This window comes from Balaenoptera acutorostrata, chromosome 7 (genome assembly GCF_949987535.1).
Source record: "Balaenoptera acutorostrata chromosome 7, mBalAcu1.1, whole genome shotgun sequence".
Taxonomy (NCBI): Eukaryota; Metazoa; Chordata; class Mammalia; order Artiodactyla; family Balaenopteridae; genus Balaenoptera; species Balaenoptera acutorostrata.
Window position 1 is genome coordinate 49,375,146 of NC_080070.1, and position 17,209 is coordinate 49,392,354.

Below are 17,209 nucleotides of genomic sequence, written 5' to 3' on the forward strand. Positions count from 1 at the left end.
CAGCGTAGTATGAAATTACACTCAGGGACTTTCATATAGCAGAATAAATGCAGCCTGTTCTCCCAGATTCCATCAGCTTGGTAACATATCCTTAAATCTCACAGTCAAATGCTGCAAAAGGCTAGGCTGGTCCCATTTATCAGAGGTAATGATTAGTTCAAGGAGAATCTGAGAGAATCCCAGTCTTTCTTCTACTTTGGAACCTAATCCTAAAATTCAACATTTGATTATTTCCTAGAAGAAACCTGCAATGGAAACTCCACTGGGTAGGGAAAAATGATAATTGCACCTAAGCACAGGCAAATAATTGGCTATCAGGAGTCTCAGACTCTTTGTACTTGGCATATTTAAGATAATATAATTCAAGTCTGAAGGGGAACTGAATGGTTTTCAATTTTGCTACCCCTCCAGAAATCCATCTTCTTCAGATGTTCTTGCTACCCGCAACCAAGGGAATAATACATAGATGAGTAATAAACTGGTGCTGTTCTGTGCCCACTCCCCAGGCCACAGAAAGAACAAAAACAAAACAAAAAACCACCCTCTGCTGTTCTCTAGCAAACACACAGGGAAGCTAAACACAAGCCGACAGATTGTTTGTAGTGGGGCTGAGGTCTCAGATATGTTTCAGAAACATCAGAAAACATGGGTGATGAAAGGCCATATGCGCAAATGCACACACAACGGACACAGGCTACAAAATAAGACCTCTGCAGCTTGAGAAGCAAGGGCACGAAGCATTGATTTTCACTGGAGAGGGCATATCAGGTTACAGGAATGCACACATTTAATTTTTATGAGACTGAAGGCTCACAGAAACAACAAAAAAATTCCCACTTTGCGACACACTAATGTAGCCAGTAAGGGCAACTTTAAAATAAAACAAAGGGAAAGGCTTAATTGTGTTATCAAAAGGCCTTTGAAAATAAACTGTAATGCCACAAGCCACTCAGACATGTTCTGTGACACTTTTAGTCTCCTGGCAAGAGAAATGCTGGACCCAGGTCACATCCGCAAATCCTCTTTTTTATATAAATAAGTATAGATGGGATTACTCACCCCTTTCTGCTTTCTCTAAAGAATAGTTTTCGTTTTCTAGGCAAATCAAAGACTCACCAATCTTCCAGCTCTCAGCCCCAACCCAAGAAGAGAAAGTAAGCAAGGCAGAAATGTGGTTTCATACCAGAGCATCTTCTTCCAGCCAAATGTAATTTACAGCGGAGTGTCTAGTTCATCTGTCACACGAGAATTACATACCCTCGCCATTTACCCTGAAAATAAATATGCGCTCCTCATTCAGGTAAATGAGATCGTTTCAGAAACAAACTGACTCCCCCACTGAAACTTGCCTTCTGCAAAGAAAATAAATGTTTGAGATGTTTCTCCTGATGAAGACGATGCCACTGACACTTAAATTTAAGAGGCTGGTTGTATGGCCCTTGTTCATATGAAGGCCAGACCACGAGAAGCTAGAGGCCACGAGAGCCGGAAACATCTGATAATAACTATGCTAAATCAACTCTTAGCTCTTATCAGCATGCAAAATCTCCCAGGCAAAAATGGAGGGGAAGAGGTCAAAACACACATCTCCACTGACAATCATACATCTGGAAAAAAAACAACCTTACAAAATGACACTGAATTTTTACTAGCCCACACAAAGCTCTTAACCATCGAGTTCCTTTCACTTGAACTTCACAACAGCCTTGTAAATTAGAGAAGGTATCATTTTCCCATTTAGAGACTGGGAAACTGAGGCGGCATGCAGTTACCTAAGTGTCCAAAAACTCACAGCTGGTTATAGGTTGAGTCAGGGTGAAAAAAGCCAGGTGGCCCAAGTGATAATTCCAGCATTCATTCAATCCCTCTGCTTTTAGAGGAATTACAACACATGGTCTCTACTCTTAAGGTGCACATGACCTAATTAGAAAAATAAGACGCTCACACACTAAATCAAACAATGCCATTGAAGAAAAATCACCAATGCTATGCATAAACCCTTTTCACTCTTTTCAACTCAGAGCCATATTAATTTTCTGAATTTATGGAATTAACAAAAAGGTTCTTAATCAGTCAACACACATTTTCGAACTTAAAACCGCACAGTAAAAGTCAGGGCCACTGGTCAGAACATGTCCCATTTGTTAAATTATTTACGCCCACATGACTCTCCTATTGAATATCTAGGTAAACTATAATAGTCTTAGGTATAATTATTTACCAGTGACCAGATTTTATGGTTCACCTTGAAGGAAAAAGAAGTTAACGTGGTTTAAAAACCAACAGTCTCAAATATTTAGCTATTTTTATTAGTGAGTTACAATGATCTGTGGAGATATAAAACTTTATAATTTAAAATTTTTTCAACTTTATAATTTTTTTGGCATTCCCTCTTCTTGGAACTTCAAAATTTCTAAATATTTTCAACAGACTTTCAAATTTCTACATTTTAAAGAATTCACTTAGCATGGGGTAAAATAAACATAAGGAAGCCAAGAAACTATTAATACTAGGCAACAAAGTCTCCACAAACAACTGAATCTGGGTGTTGAATTTGGGGCATTTGATTGACATTCCATAGAAGGAATGAAGAATTAATGATCTAATAGTTGTAATAATTAGTAATTATATTTTCAGAGGCTCTAAGAAGAATTAATTAGAGCATACCTTTGAGGTATTATTATCTCCATTATAAAACGAGGAGCGGAGATGGAGCCGGGATGAACCAGTTGCCTCTGGCTACAGGCAGAAAAAGCAGCGAGCGGGCTGTCGGATACCTGAAATTCCTGAGCCCCACGGCCTCCTAACTAAGCCTGCTCACTCTGAGCTGGCATCAGGAAGTTCATTCTTTACATGACATAAACAAGTAGCCATCTTTTTTCTTTCGTTGACTATTCCTCTCTCTAGAGCTACTGACTCCCTTCAGTTCTCCCATGTGATTCTTTTCAGATTTGGTTTCCTTGGCAAGCTGCCACCTAAAAGTGTAGTTGAATAAAGTGAGATAAGTAGAAGTCTGGATCTTGAAAAAAATTTTATTACAGGAGAAGGAAAAGGGAAACAGGCAGAAAAATATAAGGAAGATTCATGTAACTGAACCAATAGCAAGAAGTGACATTATTCTAAAAGTAAACTGTTTAACATGCTCAGATATAAACCACTATATCAGGAACTAAGAACCACAAAAAATATATTTAAACCTTTTTATATGATAGAAGTCTATGGTTATATTTATGCCTCTCAATTTTTAAGATAAAGAGTGCATACCCTTGCCATATTAAAAAATGTAAATTTCAATAAGCGAAACATTAATACTCTAAAAGAAAAATGGGGACTTTCCCGGTGGTCCAGTCATTAGGACTTTGCCTTCCAATGCAGGGGGTGAGGGTTCGATCCCTGGTCGGAGAGCTAAGATCCCACATGCCTCGCAGCCCAAAAACCGAAACATAAAACAGAAGCAGTATTGTAACAAATTCAATAAAGACGTTAAAAATGGTCCACATCAAAAAAAAAAGAAAAAAAAAAAACTTTATAAAATGGCCAAATGGCATAGACAGACATGAACAGACAATTGACAAACTGCCAGTAAATAAATGGATATAATGTTCAACGTCCCTTTTAATCAAATAAAAGCAAATTAAAACAATTTTGACCTAACAAATTGGCAAATATCTCTCTTTTAGTGACTACCTAAATCCTGGTTAGAGGTCAAGTTTGATAGGCACTCGGCATAGCCTTGGTGATGATGAGGCAATTGGTACAGGCTGTTTGAAAGCAATTTACTAAAATGTATCAAAATCCATTTGTTAGATTAATTTCTTTGGAAAAATGAGAGATGTAGATGAAGAGTTATGTGAAAGAAGGGTCATCAAAAATTATGCATTACCAAGGAAAAATTCAAAATGAACTAAGCATCTAATAATAAGCAGAATGGCTTAAGTAAATTATGACAAACAGAAGATTACACAGTCATTAAAATCGTATTTTCAACAAATACATCATGAACTTGTGGAAATGATCACAAAATAATGTTAAACAGAAAACAAATCCAAACACAAAACTGCAAATACTCTATGAATTATAGCTATACGATATGGATGGATAGATATAGATTATATGAAGGATATACATCAAAATCACCAACAGTGATTATCTTTGGTTAGAATTTTCTTCTTTACATGTTTCTGTATTTTCTGAGTTTTTTTCTTAAATCAGAAAACAGTACATTTATCTCTAAAATTCAAAAAAAAAAAAAAAAAAGCCAAGTAAGAGAATCCTTGAACTTCAGATTTAACTGACATTTTTTCACCACTTTTGTTCAAGCCAGCTAAAATTCATCTTGACTCAGAAAGGTACACACCAGCAAGTAGATTTTAGCATTAGGATTGGCCGATTTCCAGTGTTAAAACTTTGGAACTTTCCTTTCCTAGTTACCCCTGCAGGAAAAAGAGATGCCCTATTGTTCCTCTTCGGGGTATTTTTCTCACAAGGTCAGCTTCAGAGGGAATTTGGAGGAAAGAGAATTTACCAAGACCACTATTTTAAATGGTGTGCTCTAATTTTACAAGCCCAGATGACACTGCCAAGCTGCCTCAGTGCCTGCCGGCTTAGAAGAGATCTCCAGGACTACATACAGGCACCAGCCATAAATGACACAACCGAAAAATGATTGCGGCTTGTTTGAGAAAATATGCACAGAACATGCCAAAAAGACTCCTACACTGGATGTTTTTCTGAATGAATTTCTTGTAAGTCCTGTCACGTGAAACTAATGTAATACTAGGAATCCCTATGATACGAGGACCTCATTCCAAATGCATCTACCACATTGCTTTTGCCATTGGCTGGTCGAAATACACAACACTTCACCTCTGTGTTAAATGAAATGCCTAATTCAAACATCCTATTATAAAGTTTCAGTGCTTGTTTTATCTTTGCCCAAGCATGGCTTTAGTTAATAGATTTCAGAATCTTTCTTTGAAAAACAGCTCAATGCAATAACAAATGCAATCAGAATCATATACACAGAAAAAATTATTGCTGCTTGCAGTCACCCCAAAACCTGCAATGGCTCTCCACTGCATTTAGATTGAAATCTAAACTCCTAACCTGGCTTAATACACCTCACCTCCAGCGTCATCTTGTAGCATTTAATCCCTTGCCCACTACACTCTGGACATACTGGTCTTTTTTGCTTTTTCTCAACCCTGGCAAACTCATTCCCATAGCACTAGGTCTCCTCTGTATCTTAAGAGAATATTCTTTCCTATAACCTCCAAATGATTAGACCAGCTTGTTTTCAGGTCGGGGTTAAAAGTAATCAAGTGAACAATGGAAACAACCTAAATGTCCATCAACAGATGAATGGATAAAGAAGATGTGGTATATATATACAATGGACTACTATTTAGCCATAAAAAAAAGAATGAAATAGTGCCATTTGCAGGTACATGGATGGACCTAGAGACTATCATACTAAGTGAAGTAAGTCAGACTGAGAAAGACAAATATTATATGATATCACTTATATGTGGACTCTAAAGTATGACACAAATGAACTTAACTACAAAACAGAAACAGACTCACAGACATAGAGAACAGACTTGTGGTTGCCAAGTGGGAGGGAGAGTGGGGGAGGGATGGATTGGGAGTCTGGGACTAGCAGATACAAACTATTTTTATAGCATGGATAAACAGCAAGGTCCTACTGTACAGCACAGGGAGCAATATTCAATATCCTGTGATAAACCATAATGGAAAAAAATATGAAAAAGAATGTATATATGTGTAACTGAATCACTTTGCTGTCCAGCAGAAATTAACACATTGTAAATCAACTGTACTTCAATAAAATTAATTTTTTTTAAAAAGTAATCAAGTGAACATGTGACTTAACAATCCTGTGAAATGGCAAATTAAAATTAACATATTTTTAATTTGGTATTCTTGCCTAGGAAAGACTGACCTTTGTTTACCTCCAATATTTAGAAGGTACCTTTCAAATGCTTTCCTGAAAAATACAGAGGTTATAAATGTCCAAGCATGAGCCAAAGGCAGAAACAAAAGAATGAACCAGGATTCTTTATTGGCCACAATTCAAAATCTAGAAGTTTCCAACATCAACCTCCCTTGTCTGTCCTAATTATTGTGTCTTAAGGAAGTGATGGTGCTTATTTCCCTTATTTCTTTCATTTCAAAAAGTGTAACATTATTAATGCCATAACTACAGCATCAACTCATAGTATTATTTACAAGTACTGCTATATCGGACAGTCTTTGAGATGTCTCCTTATTATCCCAATCTTATGGTACACATGTGTGTAATCTCCTCCCCTGAATACCGGCTGGGCCTACTGACTTGTTTCTAACAAATAGAATATGGCAAATGTGGGAATTCCCTGGAGGTCCAGTGGTTAGGACTCAGTGCTTTCACTGCCAGGGGCCTGGGTTCAATCCCTGCTCGGGGAACTAAGATCCCACAAGCTGCATGGCACAGCCAAAAATAAATAAATAAATAAACATTAAAAAAAAGAGGGGCTTCCGTGGTGGCGCAGTGGTTGAGAATCTGCCTGCCAATGCAGGGGACACGGGTTCGAGCCCTGGTCTGGGAGGATCCCACGTGCCGCGGAGCGGCTGGGCCCGTGAGCCACAATTGCTGACCCTGCGCGTCTGGAGCCTGTGCTCCACAACGAGAGGCCGCGATGGTGAGAGGCCCGCGCACTGCGATGAAGAGTGGCCCCCGCTTGCCACAACTAGAGAAGGCCCTTGCACAGAAACGAAGACCCAACACAGCCATAAATAAAATAAATAAATAAATAAATAAAAATTAAAAAAAAAAAAAGAATATGGCAAATTTAATGGGATATTGTGTCTGAAGTTAAACTACCAAAAGGACTGTGATTTCCATCTCTCACTTTCTCCCTCTTAGAACCTTGCTTACTCTTACCCTGCCAACAGCCATACAAAAAAGCTTGCATGTGGAACTTGAGGCCTACAACAGCCACGTGAGTAGAAGTAGATCCTCCCTTAGTTGAGGCTCAGGATGACTGCAGCCCTGGCCAACATCTTGATTACAGCCTTGTGAGACCCTGAGCCAGAAGACCCAGCTAAGCCACAGCCAGATTCCTGACCCACAGAAACTCTGACTTAATAAATATATGTTGGGAGGGGCTAATTTGGTACACAGCAATAGCTAACTAATACAACTCTTTACAATCCAAACTATATACTTGGCATTTTCTTTTCTTACCATTAGGATTGTAATGAAAGGAAGTTTAGCTCCCCAAATTATAAGGATAAAATCAGGTTGCATGGGGATATAGGATATTCAGAACTAGAAATAATTAATCAGGATTTATTCTCAAAGGGAATAACAACTATATTTGGTACATCAATCATAATAGCCACTCATAACGTATATAGCATTTTAAAATCCAGCTGGTGTTTTCACATTCAGGGGCATTTACTACTCTTGAAAAGTTTATGAAGTAGGTATGATTATGATCTCTACCTTACAGATAAGGAGACTGAGACTCAGTAGATTTTATGACTTCCACGAAGGCAAGGACCTTCTCTACCTTGTTCACCACTCTTCCCCAATGTCTAGCACTTAACATATATTTATTGAGTGGGTCTCTCCCACAACAATGTTCTCTATAAAGACGGTGACTTTTTTCATGAAGTTCTCCAATTGACATATATCAATCAATCAATCTACCAATCAGTTTCTACATATACCTGTGTCACACACCAGTATCGACTCAAGGAACCAGTATCTGTGTTTCCCAAACAACACAGCCTCCTCTGAAAGCTCACTCTAGCTTTAAAGACAGTAAAGAGAGAAATCTCTAATTTAATCCTGTTTTTCATACAGTTCGACAACACCAAAAACAGAGACTCAAAGCAAACAACCCTTTCTCGATAAATCAGACCTCTTCCCTCACATATCATTTCCTATAATCTTCCAGGATGAGGCTGGAGACAACGGACCTTTCCAAGAGCCACCAAAGGAGGTCATCAGCCAACCCAGACCCCCATCATCCCCCCACAACACACCCACCCCTCCCCTGCCATGCCTGGCCTCTGTCCCCCGATAAACATGGTGAGTAGGAAGTGATAGGTCTTGTCAAAGGTCATGATAAAATAATCTCAGGCGATGCCAGATAGAGGATTCCATAGAAATGCAACAAAACTGCTGACAAGGAAACAGGAGGTGGGGGGATTTTGATTGGGAGGTTTATATAAGCCTTAAATTCCTTTTCTTTTCAAAGTTTCACAGTCAAGTGATCCATTTAGTCTTCAACCACAGTCCAGCCTCTACTCACTGTTACCTAATAAAAAAGTGTTTGTTCACAAGAAACACATGGAGCCATGAAATAATAAATTAGTCTACGTTTTAAGAAGATAAGAAAATCATTAGGTACGATTACCCTTGGAACTATATGATTACAAAACAGAGGAACTGCAACATATCACATATAAGGTAATAAATTAATAGCAGTCATACACTCATTTAGCAAATATTGAAGAAGTATCTGCAATGTGCCAGCACTAGATGTTGGAAAAATGGTGATGAACCAATCATGCATGACCCCTGACATTTCAGAATTTAGATTCTAGTGGGACCTATGGATTTTAAAGTTTTAAAAATTAAAAATCACTTAAAGGAATATACATTTGAAAACAGTAAATGAATGAAGGAAAAGTTCAGGGTAGCTTGAGAATTTAATAGGGGGACCGAATTTAGAGTAGGGAACCAGGGGAAAGTAGCAGTTATCCAGGCTTAATGGTCTAGGCAGAGTGCCACAGCATATGCAAAGACCCTGCAGCTGACAAAGGCTTGGTGCTTTCAAGCACCTGAAATTCCACTGTGACTGGGGCTGTGTGTTGTGAGATGAGGCTGGCCTAGATGATGCCAAAGACTGTGATCTTGCCTCTGTAACCCAAAACCCTTCCCTGAGTGGCAGCATCCCACTGTCTACTGGAAACCTCCTCACACATAACATGCCCAAAATCAAGTTCTTTGTCTTTCCCACCAAACCTTCCACATCCCATCTCAGTTGATGGCAACTCTATCCTCCCAGTGTCTCAGGTCAAAAACCTTAGCACCCTCCCTGACTTCTTGCTTATCCCCACACTCAATCTGTCAGCAAATCATTTCAGCCTTTACCTTCAAAATTAGCCAAACTCCTTTTCAAAATCATCTAGTCCAAGCCGCCATGGTCTCTTCCTCCACACAGGTCTCCCCATTGCCCACCTACCCCCTATACAGTCTGTTCTTCAACCATAACAATGGAGGTCTTTAGAAGTGATGAATTCTCTTCTCAAAACTCTCCAATGGCTTCCTTTATTGCTGAGATTAATATCCAATGTTCATAGCATGGTCTGTAAGTCCCTACATGATCTGGCCACCCACCTCCTTACTGTCGCCATCCCTGCTTTCACACCAGGGCCTTAGTATGAGTAGCTCCCTTTGCCCGAAAGCTCTTTCTCCAGATCTCCGCAGGAATTGCTCCCTCACTTCAAAAGGTCTCTACTTATAAATCACCTTCTCAGAAAGGCATCCCCTGACTACTCCATCTGGAAAGATGAAAGAGCACACTGTATCCACTTACCTGGCTTCATCTTTCTTTTTGGCACTTAACTGCTGTATGATGCCTCTCTATTTGTATAGAGATGTTGTCTGTTGATGCACTGCCATACCCATAGAACCTGGGAGAGTTCTAGCAAAAGAGGGCAAAGGTACACATTTAATGATGTACTTTTTTGGGCTACCACATGGCTATCTCCAGATCACATAAAATTACAAACTCCTAGGAAACTGATTATGTCTAATATCTTACTAAGATCGAGGTTCTGGAGAAACAAGAGAAGGAGAGAGAAGACTGATCAGGAGGAGGGAGAAGAAGGGTAGGGTTTATGGTAGACAGGTCAGGGTCTGGGGGAGGAAGATAGCCCTGAGGTTCTGTGACAGGCACTGTGGTGGAACAGAATGTGCTGAGAGGAAGGGGCGCAGAAATAAAAGGAATAAAAAGAATGTGAGGGTGCCCAAGACAAACCTTGCCTCAGTCATAATCTTGCCTACACTCAACTCTAAAGGAAGATTTTTCAACCAGCATAAGGGGAAGGAGATTAAGGTCTTCAGAGTACATATTTCTCTTGCCAAAAGATTGGTCATGTGTTTTTTATAATCATAAAAAAAAAAATCCACAGCAAACTTAAATGTCAAACAATAGGGGATGGTTAGGAAATTATGGTATAGCAACTCAATGGAATATGATGCATAATCATAGTTTTGAAAACTATGTAGCAACATGAAAAAAATGTCTGTGGTATAATTTTAAGTGAAGGAAGCAGAATTTTAAAATGTGTCTATGTTCTGATTGAAACTATTTAAAAATTACGTTCATCTCTGGACAAATGAAAAAATCAGTGATTCCCTAGGGTTGTGAAAACCAGTGTGATTTACTCATCTCGCCCCATTTCTGGAGTTCTAAAATGCTATTACAATAGTTTTTAAGCTATGGGAACGTCCATCAATACACTTAAAGAATCTCCCTAGGCTGGTCCTCCCAGGAACACTCGCCAGACATCAAACATGTCATGCTGGTAACAGGAAATTCACGACAAAGAACAATGTTTGAGTATCCTGATAATCAATTCACTCAGGGTTAATTAACCAGCGACTCTGTGTAAGGGACTATATGTTAGGTTCTGTGAGGGAAATCAAAACTGAGCAAAAGGCAATTCCTGCTGTGATGGAGCTGACGATCCAGGAGAAGGAATTTATGACAAACCCCAAAAGAACCATAATATAAGACTTTTTTTAGTTCCAAGAAAAATATTAACAAAGCACTAAGGAATTAATTAATTTTGCATTGTTTTTGGTTTGAGAGATCTGGAGATGAGTGTTTCCACAAGTGAGAGTTAGGGGACAAGAACAGGTGTTCCTGGGAAGATGAGAGTCTGAACATGGCAGAGAGGCACTCAACACAAATAAGAGTTAATTATGGGTCTGGCTTGAATATGGCGTATACTCACCGGGATGGTGGCTGGCGTTAGCCTCGAGGTCTTAAAACAAATGCTTGTAAAGGCTCTTGAGCAAGGAAATGAGAAGTTCAGAGCCATAAAGTAGAAAAATTCATTTAGTAGCCAGAATGGAAAGAGTCTGAGCTCAGGGACCAAACAAAATGGTTCCAAACTCCAACTCCTCCATTTACTGGTTTTGTCACATTATCTGGTTTGTCAGTTAACCTCTGGGCCTCGCTTTCCTTATCTATAAAAAGGGTAACTCCAGCTCCTAGGTAGGCTTGTTAGGAAGGATGACATGGTAGATCAAAAGAGTAGGTTCTGTAAAGACTCAATAAATCATTCTGTTCCCCTTAATTCTCAGTTCAGAGAAGGAACTGGTGGAGAAGAGAGACAGGGCAGAAGGGTAAAGATCACAGGACACAGTTCATGTGGTACCTAGAAGATTGGGCAGTGACATGTTCATGATGGCCAAGGGAAAAGGCAAAGTCAGCAACTGTCATGAAGGTTCAAGCTGGGAGCTCAGGGGATGATTTTGGCCCCCACAGAAATGGGTATGTCAGAAGGAGAAATGGTATGAGGATTAGATCATGTTTGAACAATTTGACAATTAAGGAACAGCAGCAGCCCATCTAGGAAAAAATGGCCAAGGTGAAGCTAGAAGTCAGGATTCATGGCCCGGGAGAGAGGCATGGGCTGGAGACACATGGCATACGCTGTAAGATTTTTAGTAGTTGACTGTTCCTATTACCAAGGTCTGTAATGCTCCTATCTACCTTTCTCCACAGCTCATCTTTATATATCCCAAATACGTAGAGAAATTGTTGGATCAAAATACCCTAGTTGGCATACAGTCTAACTTTAGCATCCTGTATTTTTCTCCATGATGTGTTATCTCTTTTTAACAGCTTATAGAGATATATAAGTCACATATCATACAATTCACCCACTTAAAGTTTACAATTCCATGGCCTTAGAATATTCACAGGTTTGTGCAACCATCACCACAATCAATTTTAGAACATTTTCATCATCTCGAGAAGAAAACAGGGCTTCCCTGGTGGCACAGTGGTTAAGAATCCACCTGCCAATGCAGGGGACACGGGTTCGAGCCCTGGTCTGGGAAGATCCCACATGCCGCAGAGCAACTAAGCCCATGCACCACAACTACTGAGCCTGCACTCTAGAGCCTGTGAGCCATAACTACTGAGCCCGTGAGCCACAACTACTGGCCCACGCACCACAACTACTGAAGCCCACGTGCCTAGAGCCCGTGCTCCGCAACAAGAGAAGCCACCGCAATGAGAAGCCCACGCACCTCAACGAAGAGTAGCCCCCATTCGCCGCAACTAGAGAAAGCCCGTGCACAGCAACGAAGACCCAACGCAGCCAAAAATAAATAAACAAAATAAATAAATGGATAAAAAAGAAAAAGAAGAAAACACACTTCCCTCAGTAGTCACCCCCGAGTCCCCAGCCCCACCCTCAGCCCTGGGCAACCACTAATCTACCTTCTGTCTCCATAGATTTGGCAATTCTGGACCTTTCATATAAATGAGTCATACAATATGAAGTCCTTTGTGTCTGGTTTCTGTTTCTCAGCACAATGTTTTCAAGATTCATGCATGTTGTAGTACATAGCGTTACTTCATTTCTTTTTATGACCAAATAATTTTCCACCATATAGATATACCACATTTTGTTTATCTACTCATCAGTTGATGGACTTTGGGTTATTTCCATGTTTTGGCTATTATGAATAACCCTGCTCTGAACATTTATGTACAAGTTTTTGTGTGGACATATGTTTTCATTTCTCTTGGGTGTATACCAAGGAGTGGAATTGGTAGATCGTAAGGTTTATGTTTAATTTTTTGAGGAATTGCCAGACTGTTTTTCAAAGTGACTGTACCATCTGACAATCCCACCAGCAATGTATGAGGGCTCCCAGTTCTCCACATCCTCATCAACACTTGCTATTGTCTGTCTTTTTTATTATAGTCATCCTAGTAGGTGTGAAGTGGTAATCTCACTGTGGTTTTGGTTTGCATTTCCCTTATAGCTAGTGATGTTGAACATCTTTTCATGTGCTTATTGGCCACTTGTATATCTTCTTTGTAGAACTGTCTATTCAGATCCTTTGCCCATTTTTAAATTGGTTATTTGTCTTTTTATGATGATATGTCTTTAAAACACGAAATTTTGTCTTCTGTGCTTTCATTGTGTAAAACAGAGGTAGCGCATAGGCATAAATTGTCCATCAACAATTAGAAAAGCAGAATTACTTCTCTTCCTGCATTGAAACACCTATATTCAACTTGATGTGTCTGTTGCTTATGGGAACTGGTGGCTTTTGTCCTTGTCAGTAAATATTAACACATCAAAACAACGGTTGTTAAGCCTGGCAGGGTGACAAACTACAGTTGTATTTCATTCTTTGTTCTCAAGGTTAAAAGTTGGTGCTGCCCTTTTGGCATTGCTCTTTCACAAACTCTGAAGACAAATTCAAGGCCAAACCAAGGACAATGACCACATCAGCAAATTCATTCATCAGTGTAATATATATACATCTATTTTAAAGTATGGACTTGTTTTGTTGGCTTTGTCCATTCCCGGTAATGTATAGACCCCCATCTCTGAAGACTTGTTCTAAGTTTTTCTGGGGGTCCATCAGAAGTCTATTTTAAACATGTGCTAACAAAATGTCTGGTTATGAGTCCCACAACTTCCAACCTGCCAGCTCCCTTAGGGTCCCAGTACTACTTGCCCTGGGTGCTGCCTTCTTGATGGACATACTTACTGTTATGGGCTGAATTGTGTCCCCCAAATCTCCAGTACCCTAGAATGTGACTTTAATAGGAGATAAAGTCTTTACAGAGGTAGTCAAAGTAAAGTGAGGTCTTCAGGGTGGGCCCTACTCCAATATGATAGGCATCTTTATAAAAAGGGGAAATTTGGACACGAAGACAGCCATCTACAAGCTGAAGAGAGAGACTTGGAACAATTTTCCCTCACAGCCCTCCGAAGGAACCAATCCTGCTGACATCTTGATTTTGGACTTCTAGCCTCCAGAACTGTGAGAGAATAAATTTCTATCGTTTAAGCCACCCAGTTTATGGTACTTTGTTACAGCAGCCCTAGCAAACTAATATACCTGGCCATGCACTGGACCCCCCCTGAGTGCCAGAGCTGTGGCTGTCTTGAGGGGTGAGGCCCCTCTCTCTGACACAAAACGCCAAAGCTGCACTGCCTTGCAACCCAACACCTGCACTACCGCTTTTAGTTATAGCGGCTCTGAGTTTTTGTTCAGTTATTTTTTGTTCTCTTCCAAGGACTCTGACACAAGCCCATGGGGCACTGGGCCAGAAACCCTCCCCTCCTCTACCATCACAAAGGACAATCCAGACTTCATTACTGGGTCAGGCTTCTCCTGCCTGGCTCCTTCTTCCCTTAGAATGAATAAACCCCTCTCCCTTCCCTTATCGAATAGTTAATCAATTCTCCAGTCATAGTGATCCTATTTCTGAAATGGCTTTTGAATCTGGCACCATCCCAGCCCAAGCCACTATCCCCTCTTGCCTGGACAACCACACTAGTACCCTCACTGGGCTTTCTGCCTCCAGACCTGCATCCCCTCACCCTCCCACAACATTCTGTTGCAAGGACCTATTTGGTGGCTCTCCTACCGGTAAGATCTGGGAGGAGAGGGACTGTGTTGGGTTTTGATCATGTATCCCTAGTACCTGGCACATAATAGATGCTCGGTAAATAGCTGATAAAGGCAGGAAGGAAAGAAAGGGGGGAAGGGGAGGAGAGGTGTGGGTTTATATTCCCTTACAGAAACCAAAGGCTCTGTTTTTTCATTGCTCTCAGTTGAACATATCCTTGCACTGAGAAAGGCAATCAAGTCAATACAAATAGAGATATTTAAATAATGCCAAATGGTGTGTGATTTTCAAACTAAATGATACAGCTTTCTATATACAGGATGCACCCAGATCCGAGCCAGTCTCCAGAAGAGAGGCAATCTGAGCCGTGTGCCTAACTGTTGTCCTCCCTGGATTATCCAATATGTCAGAATCACATCACACATCTGTCACCTCTCTGCATTGGCCTGAAGTACAAAAGTCCTCTTTAGATATTTGTTCCTCCCATTAAGACACTAAAGCTGCTATACCTAACTTTGAACAAGTGGTCTATGCCTTCTATTTCTCTATCCTGGGAATGGGTACAAGCAAACCTTATCCCTCCTTTTTTTTTAAATCATGGTAGAATACACATAGCAAAATTTACTGTGTTAACAATTTTCAAGTACACAGTTCAGTAGTGTTCAGTACATTCACACTGTTGTGCAACCAATCTCCAGAATCCTCTATTTTTTAAACAAACATTAAATAACAAGAACTATGTAAAGGAACATAAGAGTTCCTAAATATACCTCTTAAAATATCTGCTAAATGTTAAGTAAAGATTAAGCATCCATTTACAGCCTTCCTTTTAAAGATACTACAGTTTTTTTGCTTCAGGATTTAAAAAAAAAAAAAAGAAAAGCATATTTCCTGGAAAGGGTAAAAATGAATCTTGAGTTAAAGGGTTAACCTGCCTGTCTTAAGAATGTCCCTCCCAAAAGGGCATATCAAGCAATTATGTGTAATTTTTTTCTTCCCTGATTTTTCTGAGTGCTTCTGAGGCACATGAAAAAAAAATAATTGTGCTTCTCTGCCAGAACTACCTCCATCCAATGGGAAGAGATCACTGTTTTGTTTTGTTTTGTTTTTTAATGTTTTGAATGGTTTGAAGATTAGCATGGGTATTTAGCAAAAAGTACAATTTCAAATTACACGCTGCTTCGTGGTGCCAAAACACTGTGCACCATCATCTTTGATGACATCCACCAACACAGCACTAGAATGGTGGTTGTTAGTCATCTGGCTTCACAAAGCTGGAAGATGAAATTGTAAACAATGTGAGCTTAGACAGGCCTTATTAGAAAAGAAGAGTGTCTTAAAAGATGGTTTCAATTTTTTTAATCTAGCAATATCTTTTAATCACCAATATGTGTATCTAAATCAATTGCTCAAAAGGAGGAACAATTTACCCATGGGCATCTAAAAAAGATGATAATCACATTTACAAGTATATATGCCAGTAACATTCTGGTCTTCACTGGCTAAGGTTTTTGTTTATATACAAGTTTAACCACCGTAACCACATGTATGTGTGGGCATTAAAATCACTTTAACATTAGTATAATGCTTAGAAAGGGACCCAAAGTGGCCCCTCCCCGGCACTGGTCACAGATCACACTATTAATCCCAGCTTGTATCTCATCCACTGAAAGTATAGAGGTGTAGACAGAGACTGCAAATGACTAAGTCCAACCCTAGTCATTATTAGGAGAAAACAAAAACCAAATACTCCAAAGCATATGGCTCCAGGTCAAGTATGCAGACAGGACACTGGTAAAACAAGAGTTAAAATGTTTTATTAAAGACAATTCAAGAGCTAGGGCTAAAGTCTATTTTGCTCAATAAATGAATACCTAAAACCCTTTCCTTTCAATACCCAAAAGAGTTTAACAGTTTACATCTTTAAACTCATAGTCTCTCCACAAAGTCCTCTAACAGTCAACCACAAACTAGCCTGAAGAAAGTTTCCCTAGATACCACCAAAAACACAGGTTTGTAACAGATGTCTCCAGCAACTTTTAGAACAGATCCCATGTTAAGAGGTTGATATATCCATATGTATTTGTTAATCAGTCCAGGTCTGTACATGTAGCCTGAAGCTGGGAAGTAAGAGTTAGCAGAGAAATCATTGATGTAAAAATAATGCATGGAAAAGTATCAGAAAGAACATTATTTATAAATTCAAAGACAAATGCAATAATATACACAATTGGGAACTCCCCACCTGGAAGCCATCCAGAGCAGTGCTTATATTTAGGCACTAATAAACACGAGCTTTTAGCTCACACTGACCACTCTTCTAATTAATGAACACAGTGTCAGTCTCTCAGTTTCTCCATCTATAAAATGGGAATTAAAGCTGTGTGTTAATGAATGGAGGTTAAAATTCTCCCGATGAATGGTATTACAGAAAACACAAATATTACCACCACAAAATGTAGAGAAATGTGTAGCTTTGTACCTAAAAGAAGGTTTAAAGTCACGTTTAAAAAGCA

General features: G+C 39.6%; 1 protein-coding gene across 6 annotated transcripts in view; it reads right to left on the bottom strand.

Moving 5' to 3' along the window:
- CREB5 (cAMP responsive element binding protein 5) overlaps window positions 1-17,209 on the bottom strand; it is a 408,270-nt gene that overhangs the window by 381,984 nt on the left and 9,077 nt on the right. The window contains exon 1 of one of the 6 annotated variants that reach the window (XM_007193492.2): window positions 9,612-9,719. The exons of the other annotated variants lie outside the window; for them this stretch is intronic. The gene's annotated coding sequence lies outside the window, so the exon portion shown is untranslated. Of the gene's footprint in view, window positions 1-9,611; window positions 9,720-17,209 lie in introns of those variants that run through there. 6 annotated transcript variants of the gene reach the window in all.